Source organism: Boleophthalmus pectinirostris, unplaced genomic scaffold (assembly GCF_026225935.1).
Source record: "Boleophthalmus pectinirostris isolate CB_2022bp ecotype Guang Dong unplaced genomic scaffold, ASM2622593v1 HiC_scaffold_19, whole genome shotgun sequence".
Taxonomy (NCBI): domain Eukaryota; kingdom Metazoa; phylum Chordata; class Actinopteri; order Gobiiformes; family Gobiidae; genus Boleophthalmus; species Boleophthalmus pectinirostris.
The window spans coordinates 41,419,279-41,441,768 of NW_026571140.1; the positions used below are offsets into that span (position 1 = coordinate 41,419,279).

The following is a 22,490-nucleotide window of genomic DNA, read 5'->3' on the forward strand; positions in this document are numbered from 1 at the left end:
CACACACTTGTTTACAGTTTGTTTGTTAGTTAGGCCTATTGACAGAAACTGTAAACAAGTGTGTGTGTTAGTTTCAGTGGCGACCCCGCTCACAGTCAGAGCGTCTAGGTCAGGAGTGCTCAATACGTCGATCGCGATCTACCAGTCGATGGCCAAGGTCGTGTGGGTAGATCGCCGTGTCTCGTCTCGGACTTGATCGCGTTTGGACTCGGTCTTGTCTCTCACTCGAGGTCTGACACTCAACAAGTGTGATCATATTTCATTCCGGCCGCTGCTGTTGGTAATAAACTTGTAGCGGGTGCAGGAGCGTGTGGGGCGTCTCAGTGCAGCCTGTGCGCTCATTTGAAACCCGCGGAGACTCTACGGCGCATCACAAACACACACGCTCCCTATGCACGGCTCGTCTGCGACAGCGTGTGCCCTCGTGTACCAGCGTGCATCACAGGGCAGGTTCAACTTCCTAAACATCCTACCTGTCCATCTGCCTCACGTCAGCACGCCGCCCCTCGCCTTTTCACGCTCTCGCTCCTTCCTGCGTACAGCCAACACAAGCCCCTCCCACAGTGCGGCTGATTAGAAGAGCAAGACCAAACGTGAAGCAAAAACCAGTCTAAATTTGTGTTCCAGTGTTGGCGCACAGCAGGTCTACAGCATAGAGCGGATCTACAGAACAGACCTACTGCCACATTGGGCTGAAGTTTGTCTAACAAAAGTGACAAATGCATCTGTGTTTGTCACGATGTGCGTTTGGTTTGGTAAACGTGCAGAGGCTGGTAAATATCACTGCAAAACCAGAAAAGAATGAAACTCCAGTTTGGAACTTTAAAAAACAGGTTTAAAAATCTTCCTTCACTTTTTTCACAGTTTTGTGTAAAGTGCCAGAGGAAGTTCTCTTAAAGAAGAGGTTCTCAAACTGTGGGGGAGGATCCGAAAAAGGTGCACAGAGAGTTTCAGTGCAGTTTGTAAGTAGCTCACATGCTGAAAAAGTGTGATCGCCCCTGGTCTAGGTGTTTCTGAGTTATAAAACCACCTGTGATTGGATAAATGTAAAGTAGAGCTGCTTAATGTCACACTGTGGAACATTCCAGGCAGAACAATGACGTGTCCATAGAAAGAAGCAGGTGACGGACCCTCAAAGAAAAAGTTACATAGTGCACCTTTAAAATATTAGAGCACAACTAAAAAAAAAAACTCCAAAAACCCTGAGAATGTGTCTAAAAAGTTCATAAAACCTTAAATTAAGCGTCATCGTTAAAACTCTGGTCCTCCCTCCGACGGGACGCTGGCCGCAGTTTGAGACGCGCTGTCACATACGGTTAGTGTTTCATTTAAAATAACACTATAGGAGTCACTCTGCGGCGCCAGTATGTGCTGAGGACACGGGTTTGCACAAAGTAAAGTGCTGATTTGCAAAAAAGATGAATGGAGATTAAAGCGGCGTAATGGAGAAACCTGTCATCTGTACAAATTACACCCCGAACACAAACGCACAAAGCACCGTTTATGCAGATTACAACGTCACCGCTCTGACCTGCGACGCAAAACACAACGCACAAACAACACAAAACACTACAGAACTGTCTCCAAAAATACTTTAGTCGAGATTCGTTTAGATACATGACTGATAAGTTGTTGTATTTTTTAACTCACCTGCTTGTGTTTATGGAAATGTACAGAGGCGGTTCTACCATTGGGCAAAAGTAGGCGGCTGTTTAGGGCCCCTGACCCTGGAGGGGCCCCCAAACAATTTCCTTACCCCCGAGGCCTTACCCCGAATTCACACCAGGAGCTCCAGCAGCGCTTAACGTAGGCGGAGCTGGTGCACGTGTAAATTTAAAAGTTTCTCTCAATATGACATTAAAGGTTGTATAGAGGATTTTCCAAGGAACGAGAAATCCAGCGACTGTTTGTCCTTTTTCAAATGTTGCGCATGCGTGAAACCACCTCCCCTCCCCTACAGCTCCTACGTAGAAACACCTCCTCCCTCCTCCTCCTTACGCCAGAAACAGGTTTGTTTACAGCCGGCTGCACATGACTTGTAAACAACTAACTACAGTGTTGGTTAGACAAGACGGAGAAGTGAGGAGCGGGGAGCGAGGAGAGGAGCAGGAAAGGGGTGCAGAGAAGGTTGCGTGGAGATTCAGTGCGAATGAACTAGCTACAACACGCAGCAGCAAGCGGACTCTTTCTTTGCCTTGAAAATTACGTTTTCAGACATAGGATATCGCTTTCGTGTCCTGAAAAACGTTTGTCTCGCTCTTGGAAATAAAGTACGTTTTCATAATAAGCAGAAGTTTCCTGTCCAGGAGTAATTTGTGGACCAGTGCGTTCAGTCTTTAGACCCTTCGTCTGCTTCAGTCGCGCCATCGCTGGAATGAATCTACAAGAATCACCTTAGTTTTGGCTTCGCTGCTTTTCCCCTTGTCTTCTTCTTTCAGCGACCTCAAAAACGGACTTTCTTTTGCGGCGAACTGCTCCTGGATTCTTGTCGCCATTGCAACAAACTTTGTGCGAACTGCGAGGAAGATATAGGTCAAAAAAGCCGCTAAGAACTGTTGCGTTGGTGGAGTAAACAGCGTCTGTGCGTCTTGCGTCTGTGGACTGCGTGACAGTCGTACGTAAACCACGTACCGGCGGCGCAGGCAAGTCAGTTACACTAGAAACGTAGGGAGTTTGATTGACAGCCTGTCAGCTCACAGATAACGAGGCAGTGTCGTTATCTATTGGCAAATGTTTAGCCCCACCACGTCCAGAGTTGATGAATTTTTATTCTCTTTTTTTTGGTCATCATAATTACAAGGCTACTGCATCTCTATAATCTATCATTGACAATTTGAAACAAAAAAAATCCTCCATACAACCTTTAAATGCGAGGAGTTTTACTTTTAATCAAGAAAACGCCATCAAAATAGAATCTGATTGTCGAATCTACTTAAACTGTCAAAGCATTTCCCCCTTTCACATTAGAATAACCCTGATTTGAACATCAGCGTAGCAGAATCATAATCATAAGTCTGGATGTAAGCAAAAATATAACTGTACTAGTAAATAAATAATACAACGACCAAACTAATAAGACAAGTTTCCAAGCCTAATTCAAACAGAGATGTGTGTGTCTCAAAAACAATGGGGAAAAACAGACAATAAATATAAAAAAAATACAAAACACAAACAAACTGCGCTGGGGGGGCAAACATTTTAACGTCAGGGCACTAGATTCAATATTTAAAAAGCGTGTTGCCGTGTGCACAGTAAGAAAACGCCTTGACCTGTACAATGAAATGATCACTTTACTGTCCACACCGCTGTGCGTTATAACTATTCTGTGACATTACACAGAATAGTCATAATGCTGTTACACATAAAACAGTAGTGTTCAGAAGCCTCCCATAAAACCAAACTGCACAGCGCATCGCACATGATCAGGGGTGTGGGGGTGTAAAGGTTTCAAACTACCCCCAGTTTCAAACTACCGGGGGGTAGCTTGAAGCTGGTTTCAAATTACCCCCCGGTAATTTGAAAACCGTTTCAAGCTACCCCCCTTAACCCTAACCCCAACCCCAACCCTAACCCCAGCCCCTAACCCTAACCTAATTTTTGAAGGGGGTAGTTTGAAAACGCTACAGGGGGTGGTACGGGGGGGTTCGCCGTCTCCCCACTTCTCTCGACGTGAGATAGAAAAAAACTACAACTTAAATCATCAAACCGGAGCTACTGGCAATGATGAAAACGCCAGGTGGGACTGGGCGATATGGAGCAAAAAATACATCTCGATATATTTTGTTATATCTCGATATCTGTACAGGAAAAATAACTCCCCACAAACTACTGCAAAAACAAATATAACAAATTCCACAAGGTCTTTTTTTATTAAAGTGCAAGAGGTGGACAGTTCATGTAGGGACAAAGTGCTTCTGCCATGAGTTCCATAGGATCAGGAGGTTCATTATTTTAACAGATCCATGTTCCTCACCAGCAGTAAGGAGCTCTGAGGTTTAATCCCACAATCCACTGCAGATCAAACCCAGCGTTTCCAAACAATATTGTAGAAGTTAGACTGCAGCAGATTATTGATTAAAATCTTCTGCATAAATAAACTTTACATGACTAAACTTTATAACATAAACCATAACGACTCTAGAGCCACATCAGCCCGTTTGACATTATAATGCGTTTCAGTTTTGCACACATGTGTTTACGTTTAACAGAAACAAAACTTAAAAGCGCATGGTTCCATTTGCATAAACAGCGCACTCCTGGTGTCGCTGATGCGGTTCAACTTCTTTCAGGCTAAAGGACGCGACTCGGTGGAACATGAGGATGTGCTGCTGATTGTTTTGTCTGTAAATGGTGGAAAAGGTTCGTGGCGCTTGAAGCTTTTCACGGCAATAGTGCGAAGTGAATGAGACACAAGCAGCAAAATCAGGGAGGCGTTGGCGCGCACAGAGAAGCAAACAAGCGAAGCAACAAAATCAGAATTGAATATACGCATTATATCGATATTTACGACATGTCAGAATCCATATCAAGTTTTAAAAATATCTCGATATATTGAAAATATCCAGATATCGCCAGGTTCAAAGCCGTACTGTGAAACTTTACAGACAAAGCAACAACATCTACGTGAAGAAAAGTGTAAGTGTTCGTCTTTCAAGTCCAGAATTATATCTTTTTTTACACCGAGGGACGTCAGTCTGGTCACCAAACCCTTGACCCAGACACGACCGTCCAATCAGATCTGTTTATTTGATTGGTTAATCCACGTCTCTGCACCACTCGTCCCTCCTCTGCACATCTGGACGACACAAAGAAGCGATAGAACAGATAAAAAAAATAAAAAATCAGAGGAGGACTGAACATAAATCGCAGAGTGGGTTTGTGCTGAGGTGCGGCTTTGGACGAAAGATGCTGCTGACGCAAAAAAAAGAGAATAAGAAAGAAAAGAAAAACACACTTTATAAATAAATAAATAGACTCCACTTCCTCTGCCGCCGCGTTCACCCACGAACCACAAGGTCACAGGTTCAAAGTCCATTCAGAAATACAAGAACTTCAACTTCATTCATTCACAAAAAGCTCTCAGTCGCTCAGAATCGTTCACAAAAGATCCAAACTTGGGTTCAAAAGTGTCACAAGAGCCATTTTTCAGCAATAAAAACACGACAATGAAAAGGAGCCGCTTGTGACGGGGAAGAGGTGAGTCCGCACACGATGACATCACAAGGTGGAACAGAGCATTTTGAGCTTTGCAGATGTAGGTCCAGGTTTGTTTTTGAGGAGGTAACAACATTCAGACGTGACTTAAATTTCACAAGAGTCAATTTTGTGAAAGAATTCAGTGTTTCGCTCATTGATTCTACAGAAATCTGCTGAAGTTTTTCAGTTCCCTGTGATTTTTATTTCCTTTTTTTTTTCCACTCAAAAGCAGTCATATTTGTTTTGAGACAGACCATGGGTGTCCCTGATTGGCTAATCCACCTGTCAATCACCCCCATGTCTCATCTGTGTCCAGACTCACATCTTCAGAAAGTACTGAAGAAGTGTGTATTCTGGATTCCAGGTAAAAGTTAATAATATGATTATTATTAACAACAACAACAACCACCACCATAAATAATGATAAATAATAATTTATTAATATTATATTATCATTATTATTTATTATTTTTCATCATCATTATTATTATCATTATTATTTATTTATTATTATCATTATTATTATTTTATTCATCATTATTATTATCATTATTATTTGTATCATTATTATTTATTTTATCATCATCATTATTATTATCATTATTATTTATTTATTTGTATCATTATTATTTATTTTATCATCATCATTATTATTATCATTATTATTTATTTATTTGTATCATCATTCATTATTATTATTATTATTATTATTATTATTTATTTATTATGTATCATCATTATTATTATTATTATTATTTATTTGTATCATTATTATTATTATTATTATTTTATTTGTATCATTATTATTATTTATTTATTTTTTATTATTATTAGTATTATTATTATTATTAGTTTTATTATTAGTTTTATCATTATTATTAATAATAATTATTATTATTTTATTTTATTTATTTTTTTTGTATGCGTGTTAGTTTTATATTTAGTTAAGTCTGTCTTGTTGTGGATGTGCTGGGTGTCCAATCCCTCAAATCTGACAAATTATAAATAAAAAATAAAAAATAAGAGAGAGAGAGGCCAGGTCCACTTCAGTTTATCTGCATGTGTTTGTGTAAAAAAAAACCAACAACAAAACATTACCAATTATAATGTGCGTGTTAAAGCTCCGTTGGCCTGTGAGCTTGTTGTGTCGGTGCGTCCGCTCGTCCGCGCTCGGCTTAATCCACATGTAATATTAAACCTGTTCAGTGAAGCAACAAGCGCAGAGGCTAAAGGATAATGAAGCAACACAGCCAAGAGCAAATCAACTGCACACACGGAACTAACATCACAGCAAAAGCCACGATTGTTCCTCCAGTTCACCTGACTTTTGTTTTCACGGTTTAAATCTCCTACATGACACAAAACTGACTCTTGTGAGCTTTAAATCATGTTATAATGTTGTTACGTCCTCAAAAACAAACCTGGAGATGTGTTTTGTTTCATTTTCAGTTTGAGTAACGCTTTATTATTACCGTATTTTCCAGATTATAAGTCGCACCAGCCCAAAAAATGAGCAATGAAGAAGAAAAAAAACATAAATCGCACTTTTTGGGGAAATGTATTTTATAAAATCAGAGACCAGGAACCGATATTTCTGTGTAAAGTCAAGTTCTGGGATTATGATTTCGATTTGTGCGTCAAACAATCTCCAAACTCAAACTTAACATCTTATTTTGGGATATTTTTTGTGTAAATAAGTATGCTTTTAAATACAGAGATTGTAGAACAGCTGGATATATAGTTTATTTTCGATACATTTTTATTTTTCTATCCCTTATTTCATGTTTAAAGTTTATTTTATTATCATTATTATTTTATTTTATCTACGATACTTATCTCGATACAGCGCACTTTCAGTTTGATACGATATAGTTCAATAAAAAAGTCTAAAATGTTTGTGTTTCATATGAACTTTGCACAAGAAGTGATTTAAAAAAGACTTTTAGAATCACAGCCCAGATTTAATCAACTAAACAGTGAAAATGTGAAATGTGTCGCAAAAATGAGTTTCCTTCCACTAAACAAGCAACAAAACTGTAGCTGTAACAAAATACTTTAGTAAAATATACCAAAAATTACTCAGTTTTTATTTTTGGTATATTTGGGGGCTGCTGTATCAAAATATATCGATACTGTATCATGACATTAATCGATACGATACATCGGACTCTTCTGCTCAAATCGATCCGGGTTCTTAAAAAACATTCAGAAGTGCAGAGGTTAGACTGTTTCAGCCTTGGTTTAGTCCTGGTTTAGTCCTGGTTTAGTCCTGGTTCAGTCCCGGTTCAGTCCCGGTTTAGCTATAGTTTAGCTCTAGTTTAGACCTGGTTTAGTCCAGATTTAGTCCAGATTTAGTCCAGGTTCAGTCCTGGTTCAGTCCTGGTTCAGTCCCGGTTTAGCTCTAGTTTAGACCTGATTTAGTCCTGATTTAGTCCTGATATAGTCCAGGTTCAGTCCTGATTTAGTCCTGGTTTAGACCTGATTTAGTCCTGGTTTAGTCTTAGTTTAGTCCTGGTTCAGTCCCAGTTCAGTCCTGGTTTAGACCTGGTTTAGTCCTGGTTTAGTCCTGGTTCAGTCCTGGTTCAGTCCCGGTTCAGCTCTAGTTTAGACCTGGTTTAGTCCAGATTTAGTCCAGGTTCAGTCCTGGTTCAGTCCTGGTTCAGTCCAAGTTTAGCTCTAGTTTAGACCTGGTTTAGTCCTGATGTAGTCCAGGTTCGGTCCCGGTTCGGTCCCGGTTCAGTCCCGGTTCAGTCCCGGTTCAGTCCCGGTTCAGTCCCGGTTCAGTCCCGGTTCAGTCCTGGTTCAGTCCTGGTTCAGCTCTAGTTTAGACCTGGTTTAGTCCTGATTTAGTCCTGGTTTAGTCCTGGTTCAGTCCTGGTTCAGACCTGATTTAGACCTGATTTAGTCCTGATTTAGTCCTGGTTCAGTCCTGGTTCAGTCCTGGTTCAGTCCTGGTTCAGTCCTGGTTTAGATCTGGTTTAGATCTGGTTTAGTTCTGGTCGATACTGTATCATGACATTAATCGATACGATACAGAAATATCCAAATATCGATGTAAGTTAATTAACAAACCAAACTGATAAAAAGAGAAAACTCACCTCTTTTGTGACGTTAAAGTTCGTCTCAGAAACTCGTCCACACAAATCTCAACCCCAAACTTTCCAAATCCTCCGTCCACGTCCCAAATTAGAATCCTTAAAGTTCCTGAAAACAGAGACAGAAACGGAAACTCAGCGTCGGGAGGAACTCTGAATCAGCAGCACAAACCCACATGCGCCGGAGGGAAAGTTTAAAGTGTCTGAGAGCAGAGGCCACGCCCCCTTTACCCCCTGACCCCTCCCCCTTCTGTCCCATTCATTTACATGGACCTGACCTGCCCCCTGCCGCCCCCTGCCGCCCCCGCCGCCCCCCCGCCGTCAGCGACCCGCCCTCCCGCGGTGAGAAAGAAAAGAGTTTAAAGCCGAACACAAAAGAAGGAGTGGAGATGATGACGAGAGAGGAGGGACGAGCGATTAAAGTGTTTTCACGATAACGACTAAATACACGACGGTTTCACGAAGTGTTTAAAGGAATTTTATCACAAAAAAAAATAAATAAATAAAGTGATATTTAAAAAAGTCAACGGAGGCAGTTTATGGTTTGTAGAGAATGATTTACAGAAGTATTGATACAGACAGAGAGAGAGAAAGAGAGAGACAGAGTGAGAGATAATGAAAGAGACAGAAGAGAAAGAGACACAGAGAGGGAGAGAAAGAGAAAGACAGACAGAAAGACAAAAAAGGAAGAGAGAGACAAAGATAGAGAGACATAGAGAGGGAGAGAGACAAAGAGAGAGTGAGAAAATAAAAAGAGACAGAGAAAGACACACTGAGAGGGAAGGTGGGAGACAGACAGACAGAGAGAGAAGGGGAGAGACAGAGATGGAGAGAAACAGAGAGAGCGAAAGAGAGACACAAAGGGAGAGACAGAGAGGGAGAGAGACAAAGAGGGAGAGAGAAACAGAGACACACAGAGAGAGGGGCACAAAGAGAGGAGAGAGACAGAGAGAGGAAGAGACAGAGAGAAGGAGAAAAATGGAGAGAGACAGAGATGGAGAGAGAGAGAGGGGGAGAGAGAAAGGGAGAGAGACAGAGGCACAGAGAGGGAGGGAGACACACAGAGAGAGAGAGAGAGAGAGAGAGAGCGACAGAAAGGGAGAAAGACAGATAGAGAGAGGGAAAGACAGGGAAAGTGAGAGAGAGTAAGGGAGAGAGAAACAGACAGAGATGGAGACAGAGACAAGAAACAGAGAGAGAGAGAGACACAGAGAGAGGGAGAGAGAGCGACAGAAAGGGAAAGAGACAGAAAGTGAGAGAGACACAGACACAGAGAAGGAGGGAGACACACAGAGAGAAAGAGATACATGAGAAAGAGACAGAGACAGACAGAGATAGAGAGATAGAGAGACAGAGAGAGACAAGAGAGGGGGAGAGAGACAAGAGGGGGGAGAGAGAGAGACAGAGAGATGAGAGACGAGAGAGAGACAAGAGAGGGAGAGAGACGAGAGAGGGAGAGAGAGAGACGAGAGAGAGAGAGAGAGAGAGAGAGAGAGAGAGAGAGAGAGAGAGACGAGAGAGAGAGAGAGAGAGAGAGAGAGAGAGAGACGAGAGAGAGAGAGAGAGAGAGAGAGAGAGAGAGAGAGAGAGAGAGAGCGAGAGAGAGGGAGAGAGAGAGAGACGAGAGAGGGAGAGAGAGAGAGAGAGAGAGAGAGAGAGAGAGAGAGAGACAAGAGAGAGGGAGAGAGAGAGAGACAGAGAGGGAGAGAGAGAGAGAGAGAGAGAGAGGGAGAGACAGAGAGAGAGAGAGAGAGAGAACGAGAGAGAGAGAGAGAGACGAGAGAGGGAGAGAGAGAGAGAGAGAGAGAGAGAGAGACGAGAGAGAGAGAGAGAGAGAGAGAGAGAGAGAGAGAGAGAGAGAGAGAGAGAGAGAGAGAGAGAGAGAGAGAGAGAGAGAGAGAGAGACAAGAGAGAGAGAGAGAGCAGAGAGAGAGAGAGAGAGAGAGAGACAGAGAGAGAGAGAGAGAGAGAGAGAGAGCAAGAGAGAGAGAGAGAGAGAGAGAGAGAGAGACGAGAGAGAGAGAGAGAGACAAGAGAGGGAGAGAGAGAGAGAGAGAGAGAGAGAGAGAGAGAGAGAGAGAGAGTGAGAGAGAGAGAGAGAGAGAGAGAGAGAGAGAGAGAGAGAGAGAGAGAGAGAGAGAGAGAGAGAGAGAGAGAGAGACAGAGAGAGAGAGAGCAAGAGAGAGAGAGAGAGAGAAGACGAGAGAGAGAGAGAGAGAGAGACAGAGAGAGAGAGCAGAGAGAGAGAGAGAGAGAGAGAGACAGAGAGAGAGAGAGACGAGAGAGAGAGAGAGAGACAGAGAGACAGAGAGAGAGAGAGAGAGAGAGAGAGAGAGAGAAGAGAGAGAAAGAGACACACAGAGAGAAAGAGAGAAATCTGTTTTGCGATTGATCTCTCCAGTTGTTTTCTCACTTGAAGTTGTGTCTTTATTCTCCTGGATTCTCGAGTAAATCCCGATTTATTCCAGTTTCCAAATTCTTTTTTTTTTTCTCTCTTGTTTTCAGCGGGACACGCCCACCGCTCTGGATTTACTCCGTTCTCTCAATTTCTCAGTGATCCACGCAGGAGTTCTGAATGTTTTCTTTAATATCTAAACAAATCCCACAACGGCCGTTACGCTACAAATATAAAAATAAATGAAAAGAGAGTTCATTGCGCCGCACACAGCACTCACCCATTACAGGAAATCGTCCCTGTAAAAAGTGAACGGAGCCTCATCTGGGCGTCGCGGCGGGAGGCCAATGAACACCAGATCTGCTGCGGCGACAAAGAAAACCACTGATTCTTCAAAAAATACTTTTAAAGACTTTTTTAGCCAAGTCACAACCGTTAAAGCGGCGGTTCTCTCGTTAGGACGGGAAGTGTGATTGGGGAAAATGGGCGAATCGCAAAGTCTGCAGTTTTGGAAGAATGAATTTCTTCGCAAATGACAAAATCCGCTCACCCCCGGAGTTTAGATTTGTACAAACGTGATCTGAAATGTGACGCACAATCGCAGTGTTCTTTAAAGTTTGTACGGAGGATTTATTTTAGTTTCAAATTGTCGATGAAAGTTCAAAATAGCGTTAGAGAGACTCTCCACAAACACAGACGTACAATTCTCCAAATATCAGATTCAGATGAACCTAAAGACTCACACAGGAGCAGGACGAGAGCTGCCAGAAACAAGCGATTAAACCTTTAAAAACAAAACAAAACAAGGGACCCAACCCCAGTAAAAAGAAGTGTGTGATACTGAAGTATACTGAAGATGTACGTGTAAATGTGTAAATGTGTAAATGTGTAAATGTGTAAATGTGTAAATGTGTAAATGTCATTTGTATCTGACAATGTGACCCCAAAAAAATTATCTCTTGTGACTCAGTCTTTGGGAAACTTGCACTACAGAATTGTTTGATCTTGAGTTTGTCAGGTGACGAAAATTCAGCAGCAAATGTAAATACGTCATATAATTACTTTAATATAAATAATGATCAAATAAAATAATATAAATAATGAAAATATATATATATGCAGATGTGTTATTATTTGCCAAACACTAACCCTCAGGCTCGGGGTCACATTGACCTGAAGAAATATTTTTTCGTTCCCGCTCTCTTGGGGCGGGTCAATCAGACCCAAAAATGTATTTTCTCACCAGACGAGAAAAGGCAAAATACATTTTTGGATCTGACTGACCCGCCCCAGGAGAGCGGGAACAAAAAAAATTTCTTCAGGTCTATGTGACCCAGAGGAGAGTGTGAAATAGGTCATGAACTTTTGAGGATGACCTAATGGGGTCAGTTCAGGTGGTGTGGGGCAGAGGGGCTGGGGGTCGGTCAAAGAGGTGTGGAGGGCCGGAGTCGGCCCACGGGCCTTAATTTGATGCTGTAACTGATGCAGTTTCATACTATTCAACATGATCACCATTTGCTCTACAGAACAAACATGGAGGCTCAGATTATCTACAGCAGCTCAGATGGTTTATCCACTGATCCAAAGGTTATCAGCTCGAATCCCACTCTCCACACAAGAACATCTTCATCATCATCTTCATCATCATCCTCATCATCCTCATCATCTTCATTCATCAATCATCCTCATCCTCCATCATTCATCATCCTCATCATCATCATCTCATCATCATCATCATCATCATCCTCCTCCATCATCATCCTCCTCATCATCATCATCATCATCATCATCTCCTCATCCTCATCATCTTCATCATCTTCCTCATCTCCTCATCTCATCATCTCATCATCTCTCATCATCATCATCATCCTCCTCATCCCTCCTCCTCATCATCATCCTCCTCATCATCATCCTCCTCCTCATCATCCTCATCCTCATCCCTCATCATCATCCTCATCATCCTCCTCATCATCATCATCCTCATCATCATCATTCCTCATCACTCATCATCTCATCCTCATCCTCCTCATCATCATCCTCATCTCATCATCTCATCATCTCTCCTCATCATCATCATCATCTTCATCATCTCCTCATCTCATCCTCATCAATCATCATCATCCTCATCATCATCATCCTCATCCTCCTCCTCATCATCATCATCCTTCATCATCATCATCATCATCATCCTCCTCATCATCATCATCATTCATCTTTACTCTGGACTCATGGTCCATTTTTAAAACAGACAAGGACAATGACATTACAAAACAAACATTTATGTTTTAAAAGAACCACACCAGTGTCTCCACATGTTGGACTGAATCTCATATTTGTGAGTGACATTATTTCATTATTTTGTCTGATTTGTTCAGTCTGCAGATAAAACTCCACATTAAAGTTCTCGGTAGAGTTTTCAGAGTTTTCACTCGTGCAGTAACAAACATCTCCATCTCACTCATGCATCGTGGCCTCCTCAAAAGCACCGAAAAGCATCACTGTAGACACCTGCTCTTTACAAACTGGATTTTACATAATTAATCCAGAGATGAGCTGTGTACAATATGATGTAAACAAAAACAACTTTACATCTTTTATACAAGAACCAAACTTATGCATAAGAGTATTTACCTGAGCACAGAGCATCCTACACTGTCTGTACACATCATCATCATCATCCTCATCATCATCCTCATCCTCCTCCTCATCATCATCATCATCCTCCTCATCATCCTCATCATCATCATCCTCATTCATCCTCATCCTCATCATCATCCTCATCATCATCATCATCATCATCATCTCTCATCCTCATCATATTCATCATCATCATTCCCTCCTCCTCCTCCTCATCCTCCTCCTCATCCTCCTCCTCCATCCTCCTCATCCTCATCATCATCATCCTCCTCTCCTCCTCCTCCTCCTCCTCATCATCATCATCCTCATCATCCTCCTCATCACATCTTCATCATCATCATCAGTCATGTCCACACTGACGCCCAAAATATCAGAACGACTCATTGAGTTTTGCCTCTAAACTTGAACAGTTTCCTGTTTTCCTGAACATGTGCACAACCTCTGATCGTGTTTAAATCCAGACTCAGATCAGTTCTGTTTCGCCGCGAACGACTGAAAGGATTTTATTTTTCTCTTTCCTTTTTAAAGCAAATTGTACAACGAACCCGCGGGCTTCAAAATAAGTCGTCACTATAGCAACATTTCTAAAGGACCTGCATGCAAAAAAGGTTAGAAACAAATAAATAAATGCTGATGNTCATCATCATCCTCCTCCTCTCATCCCCTCCTCTCATCATCCTCATTCATCCCCTCCTCCTCATCATCCTCATCCTCCTCCATCATCATCCTCATCATTCCCCTTCATCATCATCATCATCATCATCATCTCCTCATCCTCCTTCATCATCCTCCTCATCATCTCTCATCCTCCTCCTCCTCATCATCATCATCCTCATCATCTCCTCATCATCATCATCTCCTCCTCTCCTCCTCCATCTCCTCATCATTCATCTCTCCTCCTCTCCTCATCATACCTCCTCCTTCATCATCATCATCATCATCCTCATCATCATCATTCATCCTCCTCATCCTCCTCATCCTCTCATCATCTCTCTCCTCCTCCTCCTCCTCCTCCTCATCATCATCCTCCTCCTCATCATCATCATCCTCCTCTCATCATCATCTCCTCATCATCATCCTCATCATATCCTCCTCCTCATCATCATCCTCCTTCCTCTCCCATCATCATCTCCTCATCATCCTCCTCTCATCATCTTCATCCTCCTCCTCATCATCATCTCATCATCATCCTCCTCATCATCATCATCTCATCATCATCCTCATCATCTCCTCATCTTCCTCATCATCATCATCATCCTCATATCTCCTCATCATCTCATCCCCTCCTCATCCTCTCATCATCCTCCTCCTCCTCATCATCTTCATCCCTCCTCCATCTCCTCCTCCTCTCATCATCTTCCCTCATCATCATCATCCTCCTCCTCATCATCATCCTCTCATCATCCTCCTCATCCTCCTCTCTCATCATCCTCCTCATCATCCTCCTCATCATCCTCATCCTCCTCATCATCATCATCTCATCATCATCATCTCATCCTCCTCCTCCTCATCATCATCCTCCTCCTCCTCCTCTCATCATCATCTCATCATCCTCCTCTCATCATCATCTCATCATCATCATCAGTCATGTCCACACTGACGCCCAAAATATCAGAACGACTCAGGTTGAGTTTTTTGCCTCTTTAAACCTTGAACAGTTTTCCTGTTTTCCTGAACATGAGGCACAAACCTCGGCTCTGATCGTGTTTAAATCCAGACTCAGATCAGTTCTGTTTCGCCGCGAACGACTGAAAGGATTTTATTTTTCTCTTTCCTTTTTAAAGCAAATTGTACAACGAACCCGCGGGCTTCAAAATAAGTCGTCACTATAGCAACATTTCTAAAGGACCTGCATGCAAAAAAGGTTAGAAACAAATAAATAAATGCTGATGTAAATGTGTATCTGTTCTGAATAAAAATGAGGAGGAAACTGTGTGTGCGTGTGTGTGTGTGTGTGTGTGTGTGTGTGTGTGTGTGTGCGTGTGTGTGTGTGTGTGTGTGCGTGTGCGTGTTCTGTGTGTGTGGTGTGTGTGTGTGTGTGTGTGTGTGTGTGTTGTGTGTCGTGTAAGCCAGGTCCACACGAGTAGGGGTGGCGATATATCGATATTTTTAAATATATCGAGATAGTTTTTAAAATCGAATGAATTCTGACATACGTGTATATCGATATAATGCTTATATTCAATTTTGACTTGCGCTTCGCTTGTTTATCTTCTCTCTCGTTCCCCGCCTCCCTGATTTTGTTCGCTCGCGTCTCCTTCACTCCTCACTATCGCCGAAAGTTGTTGCCAGTGAAAAAGCTCAGCACCACGAACCTTTTCCCATTTACAGACAAGAGCATCAGCAGCTCCTCATGTTCCACGAGTCGCGTCCTTTAGCCCGAAAGAACTGAACGAGCTGACTGCATGAGAAGTGCTGTTTATGCAAATGAGCCTGTGCTTAAGTTTCGTTTCTGTAAAATGTAAACACAGGTGCGCAAAACTGCATTAAACACATTATATCTCAAACGGGCTGATGTGGCTCAAGGTCGTTATGCTTTATATATTTGTAAAGTTTAGCATGTAAGTTATTTATGCAGAAGTTTTAATAATAATCTGCTGGAGTTACTTGTACAATAGTGTTGGAAACATTGGGTTTGATCTGCAGTGGATTGTGGGATTAAACCTCAGATCTCCTCACTGCTGGACATGGATTATTAAAATAAGGACATCCTGAGCTTCTTCTGCTAAATGAGCTATGGTTCTGGTTCTGGTGGTAACAGAGTTAATGCAATGAGCTTGTGTTGAGTGTTTTTATGAATGAATAGAGGAAATATGTATTATTTTCTTTTATTTTACAGTAAATTATTATTTTTTTTGTAATCTTAAATGTTCCTATATGAACTGTCGACCTCTTACACTTCAATAAAAAAAAAAAGGGACCTTGTGGAATTGCAGATTGTTTGCAGTTTTCAGTTTTAGGGGGTTTTTTCTTGAACATATATCGAGATATTTATCGTATATCGAGATATAACAAAATATATCCAATATATTTTTTGATCCATATCGCCCAGCCTAAAAGAGAGTCTGGTGTTCGTGGGCAGAGCGGCAGGACAGACTCGGCAGGACAGACTCGGCTCTGGACACAGATCTGTCGACTAAACACGATCGAAACATGACTCAGACAAAACGGACGAGAAAAGCGACGGATTCTTCTGCTCACATCGATCCGGGGTCGTACGAAACATTCAGAAGTGCAGAGGTTGCGGGTTCGACTCTCAAAGTGTCGGGAGAACAGATCAGAGAAATGATAAACTGGGACACACCGGGATTAGGACCAGACCAGGGACTAATCCAGGACTAAACCAGGGACTAAGTCTGAGAGACATCTTCTTCTTCTTCTTCTTTTTTTTTTCCACAAACATTGTTTTCTGTATTTTGGCGGGAATTAGATTAGTCAAGAATTGAGATAGTCCTGGTTCAGTCCTGATAGAGTCCAGATTTAGTCCTGGTTCAGTCATGTTTCAGTCTTAGTTTAGTCCTGGTTTAGACCTGGTTTCAGACTTGGTTTAGTCCTGCTTTAGATCTGGTTTGGATCTGGTTTGGATCTGGTTGAGATCTGGTTTAGTCCTGCTTTAGTCCTGGTTTAGATCAAGTTTAGACCTGGTTTAGCCCCGGTTCAGTTCTGGTTCAGTCCTAGTTTAGTCCTGGAATAGACCAGGTTTAATCCTGATATAGTCCAGATTTAGTCCTGGTTCAGTCCTAGTTTAGATCTGGTTTGGATCTGGTTTAGACCTAATTTAGACCTGGTTTAGTCCTGGTTCAGTCTTAGTTAAATCCTGGTTTAGTCCTGGTTTAGACCTGGTTTGGATCTGGTTTGGACCTGATATAGTCCTGATATAGTCCAGGGTTAGTCCTGGTCTAACCCTGATTTATTCCTGGTTCAGTCTTAGTTTAGTTCTGGTTTAGTCCTGGTTCAATCTTAGTTTAGTCTCGGTTCAGTCCTGGTTCAGTCTTGGTTTAGTCCAGTTTTAGACCTGATTAAGACCTGATTTAGTCCTGGTTCAGTCTTGGTTTAATCTTGGTTCAGTCCTGGTTTAGTCCTGGTTTAGTCCTGGTCTAGTCCTGGTTCAGTCTTGGTTTAGTCCAGTTTTAGTCCAGATTTAGACCTGATTTAGACCTGGTTTAGTCCTGGTTTAGTCCTGGTTCAGTCTTGGTTTAGTCCAGTTTTAGACCTGATTAAGACCTGATTTAGTCCTGGTTCAGTCTTGGTTTAATCTTGGTTCAGTCCTGGTTTAGTCCTGGTTTAGTCCTGGTCTAGTCCTGGTTCAGTCTTGGTTTAGTCCAGTTTTAGTCCAGATTTAGACCTGATTTAGTCCTGGTTTAGTCCTGGTTTAGATCAGATTGGACATTTCTTGTTTCTTGTATAAAACTGGGACAGATCCGTGTTTTTATATAAACCTGCAGTGATGTGTTGGTGGGCAGAGCGGTTAGCCCGTGTCGTGGCAGAGTGGTTAGCCCGTCTCGCGGCAGAGCGGTTAGCCCGTGTCGCGGCAGAGCGGTTAGCCCGTGTCGCGGCAGAGCGGTTAGCCCGTGTGGCGGCAGAGTGGTTAGCCCGTGTGGCGGCAGAGCGGTTAGCCCGTCGTGTGCAGAGCGGTTAGCCCGTGTCGCGCAGAGCGGTTAGCCCGGTGCGCAGAGCGGTTAGCCCGTGTCGGCAGCGGTTAGCCGTGTCGGCAGAGCGTTTAGCCGTGTGGCGGCAGAGCGGTTAGTGTCGGTTTAGCCCGTGTCGCGCAGAGCGGTTAGCCCGTGTGCGGCAGAGCGTTAACCCGTGTCGCAGAGTGTTAGCCCGTTGCGCAGAGCGGTTAGCCCGTGTTCGCGGCGATGGTTAGCCCGTGTGGCGGCAGAGCGGTTAGCCCGTGTCGCGGCAGAGCGGTTAGCCCGTGTCGCGGCAGAGCGGTTAGCCCGTGTCGCGGCAGAGCGGTTAGCCCGTGTCGCGGCAGAGCGTTAACGCCGTGTGCGCAGAGCGGTTAGCCCGGTTAGCCCGTGTCGCGGCAGAGCGGTTAGCCCGTCTTGTGGCGGCAGAGCGGTTAGCCCGTGTCGGCGGCAGAGCGGTTAGCCCGTGTCGCGGAGACGTTAGCCCGTTCGCTAGCCCGTGTGCGCAGAGCGGTTAGCCCGTGTGGCGGCAGAGCGGTTAGCCCGTGTGGCGGCAGAGCGGTTAGCCCGTGTCGTCCTCTCGGCGCACGGAGGAGGATTTGCTGTTTCCATTTTGAAAACACAAAAGACTCTCTTAAAAACGTCGTCTTTATCGTCTGCGTTTAAAAAAAAATCAAAGGAGCTCGGTGACATTTCAAACAGGAGCTGCACAGAATAAAGGAAATACTGTGAAGGAGCGTGGAGGTTAACTCTGCTCAAAAACAAGACCAAAAAACAACAACAAAAAACCCGACAGGATTTCACATTTCACAGACTTTTACTTCAAAAGGCGCTGGATTTTATTTTTATGAACTTAAAAACGTGAAAAACAGAACAGGTTGTAGTGATCAAACTTCCTCCTCACAAAGTCACAATCATTCAACATGATGAGGTTCAGTCCTGGTTCAGTCTTAGTTTAGTCCTGGTTCAGTCCTGGTTCAGTCCTGTTTTAGTCCTGGTTTAGTCCTTAGTCTGGTCCAGTCCTAGTTTGTCCTGTCCAGTCCTAGTTTAGTCTTAGTTTAGTCCTGGTTCAGTCCTAGTTTAGTCCTGGTTCAGTCTTAGTTCAGCAGTAGTTAAGTCTTAATTTAGACCTGTTTCAGTCCAGGTTCATTCCTGGTCTAGTCCTGGTTTAGTTCTGGTTCAGTCCTGATATAGTCCAGTTTTAGTCCTGGTTCAGTCCTGGTTCAGTCTTAGTTTAGTCCTGGTCCAGTCCTGGTCTAGTTCTGGTTCAGTCCTGGTATAGTCCTGTTTCAGTCCTGGTTCAGTTCCTGGTTTAGTCCTGGTTTAGTCTGGTTCAGTCCCTGGTTTAGTCCTGGTTCAGTCCAGTCCGTTCAGTCCTAGTTTAGTTCCTTAGTCCTGGTTCAGTCCTGGTTCAGTCTTAGTTTAGTCCTGGTTCAGTCCAGGTTCACTCCTGGTCTAGTTCTGGTTCAGTCCTGATATAGTCCAGTTTTAGTCCTGGTTTAGTCCTAGTTCAGTCTTAGTTTAGACCTGGTTCAGTCCTGGGCCGAGGTGTGATGATATTATTATTATTATTAATTTATTTTTATATATATTTTTGTTATTTTTGGAAACAAAAATTTCACAAATATGATGTTTGGTTTACATAAATTGCTTTCAAAAACAAAAAAAAAAAAAAAAAACACACACGAGGAAACAGTGAACAGGGCCTTTAACTTTCTGAAAAAAATTTAATCTATTTGAAAACACTTCAGTGAATCAGAAAGTGCAGATGGAAACTCGGTGTTAAAACATTTGTTTTATGAACGTCAAGTCGCTGCACTTTGTCTCTTCAAATAAAAACTAAACGAAACTAAACAAACGTCCACAGTGCTGGACCAGACTGACAGCGCCACCTACGGAGTTTTGGTCATTTGTACCAAAATAACTCCACGACGTTGCTGAGTCCTACACAGACTGTATCACAGATTGTATCACTAATTAAAAAAATAAACTTGAAGAATGAAGTAGAGAACAGTGAGAGGATCGGTGAAGGTGAAAACGGGAAGATCGGAGCAATGACGGATCTCGAATAAAGAGAACAAAGATGATTCAAACACGAATCACTAAATACGACTTCAGCAGGGCAAACGAGAAGAAATAAAACGATTATAAGAGGGTTAAAAGCTGTAAAAAGTCCATTTTGCGCAGCACGTTTCTCTTAAACGTCGCCGCCTCACGGGGAGCGTCAGCGTCTGGACAAAAGCCACGTTTTCATTTCAGTTCAAGATGTTTAAAGAGTTGAAATAAGTTTGACCTTTTCTCCCAGCGACGCTCGGTGTAATGACACGTCTCACCACACGAGGCAGCGGCGCACACTCACACCACACCAAAAACTGTACTCGAGTAAGAGGAACGCTACTTCAAAACAGTATTACTCGAGTAGAAGTACAGAGAGGGAAGAAAGCGAGGGGAGAGAGGGGAGAGAGGAAGAAAAGAGAAGAGAGAAGAGAAAAAGAGAAGAGAGGGAGAGAGAAAAAGGAGAGGGAGAGAGGAAGAAGAGAGAAAGAGATGAGAAGGAGAGAGGAAGAGAAGAGAGAGTGAAGAGAGGGAAGAGAGGAAAGAGAGAGAGAGAAGAGAGAGAGAGAGAGAGAGAAGAAGAAGAGAAGAGAGGAAAGAGAGAAAGAGAGAAAAAGGAGAGAAAGAGAAAGAGGAGAGGGAGAGAGAAGAGAGAGAAAGAGGAGAGAGGAGGAGAGAAAGAGAAGAGAGAGAGAGAGGAAGAGAGAGAGAAGAGAAGAGGAAGAAGAGAAGAGAAGAAGAGAAAGAAGAGAGGAAGAGAGAAAGTGAAGAGAGGGAGAGAGGGAGAGAAAGAGGGAGAGGAGAGGAAAAAGAGACAGAGAGGAGGGAGAAAGAGAGAAAGAGAGAGAGAGAGAGAGGAGAGAGAAAGAAAGAGAAAGGAAGAAGGAGGGAGAAAGAAAGAAAGAGAAAGAGAGAAGAGAGAGGAGGAAGAGAAAGAGAAGAGAGAGAGAGAAGAGAGAGAAAGAAAGAAAAAAGAAGAGAAACATGAGGAAAAAAAGAGGAAGATCTGCTAAGAAAGGAAGAGACGGAGAGGTGGAGAGAGATAGATTAGAAAAACAAAAGAAAGAAGAGAGGAAGAGAGAGAGAGAGAAGAGAGAGAGGGAGAGAGAGAGAGAGAGAGAGAGAGAGAGAGAGAGAAAAAGAAAAAAAGAAAAAAGAGGAGGAGAGAGAAGGAAAGAAAGAGAAAGAAGAGAGAGAAGAGAGAAGAGAAAGAGAGAGAGAAAGAAAGAGAGAAGAGAGAAAGAAGAGAAAGAAAGAGAAAGAAAGAGAGAAAGAGAGAGAAGAAGAGAGAGAAGAGAGAGAAGAAAAGAGAAGAAGAGAGAGAGAGAGAGAAAGAGAGAGAAAGAGAGAGAAGAGGAGAGAGAGAAAGAGAGGAAGAGAGAGAGAGGGAGAGAGAGAAAGAGAGAAAGAGAGAAGAGAAAGAGAGAGAAAGAAGAGAAAGAAAAGAGAAGAGGAGAAGAAAGAAAAGAGAAGAGAAAGAGAGAGAGAAGAAGAGAGAGAGAGAGAGAAGAGAAAGAGAAAGAAAGAAAAAGAGAGAGAGAGAGAGAAAGAAAGGAAAGAGAAGAGAGAGAGAGAGAGAGAGAGAGAGAGAGAAAAAGAGAGAGAGAGAAAAGAAAGAAGGAGGAAAGGAGAGAGAGAGAGAAGAGAGAGAGAGACTTGAAGGAGTGCGTCGGGTCTAATGACGTGTCGTCTCTGCGTTTAGTGATGGATGAAGAGAAGATGCAGAGTGTGAAACTTGGGGGAGTTTTGTCGACGCAGCAGCAGCGCGGCACAGGCGGCGCAGCACCTCCCCTCAGCCACAAGGTCACAGGTTCAACTCCCGCGACTCACGCTCGCCTCCACCAGGACCAGAACACGCAGAACAACAAAAAAACAACAACAAACCCACTCCGGTACAGAAGAGCAGGATTATGAACGTTCTGTCAGGTTATAACCACGTTCTCTCATCAGTAACACGCCCTGAGAGTAATTTAGGGATCTCTCCTGGGTCCGATCCAAAGACTAATTATTCTAAAATTAGCTGTGAGACTCTGTACGAGGCTCCGCCCACAAGTCCCACGCGACAGTTCTTCATAAATGTACAAAAATATGACACGAAACTGTACACAGTAAACCAGGACTAAACCAGGACTAAACCAGGACTAAACCAGGACTAAACCAGGACTAAACCAGGAACCAGGTCTAAACCAGGACTAAACCAGGACTAAACCAGGTCTGAACCAGGACTAAACCAGGACTGAACCAGGACTAAACCAGGACTAAACCAGGACTAAACCAGGACTAAACCAGGACTGAACCAGGACTGAACCAGGACTAAACCAGGACCAGGACTAAAGCAGGACTGAACCAGGACTGAACCAGGACTAAACCAAGGCTGAAACAGGACTGAACCAGGACTAAACCAGGACTGAACCAGGACTGAACCAGGACTGAGTGTCGGGACGAGCCCAGAGTTGCACCCGAGCAGACTGTCGGGTGATT

At 43.1% G+C, this 22,490-nt stretch overlaps 1 protein-coding gene across 1 annotated transcript in view; it reads right to left on the reverse strand.

Moving 5' to 3' along the window:
* Positions 1–22,490, reverse strand: part of large2 (LARGE xylosyl- and glucuronyltransferase 2) — a 303,419-nt gene that overhangs the window by 219,838 nt on the left and 61,091 nt on the right. Inside the window, exon 2 of the mRNA XM_055154616.1 lies at positions 8,295–8,400. The gene's annotated coding sequence lies outside the window, so the exon portion shown is untranslated. The remainder of the gene's footprint in view (positions 1–8,294; positions 8,401–22,490) is intronic.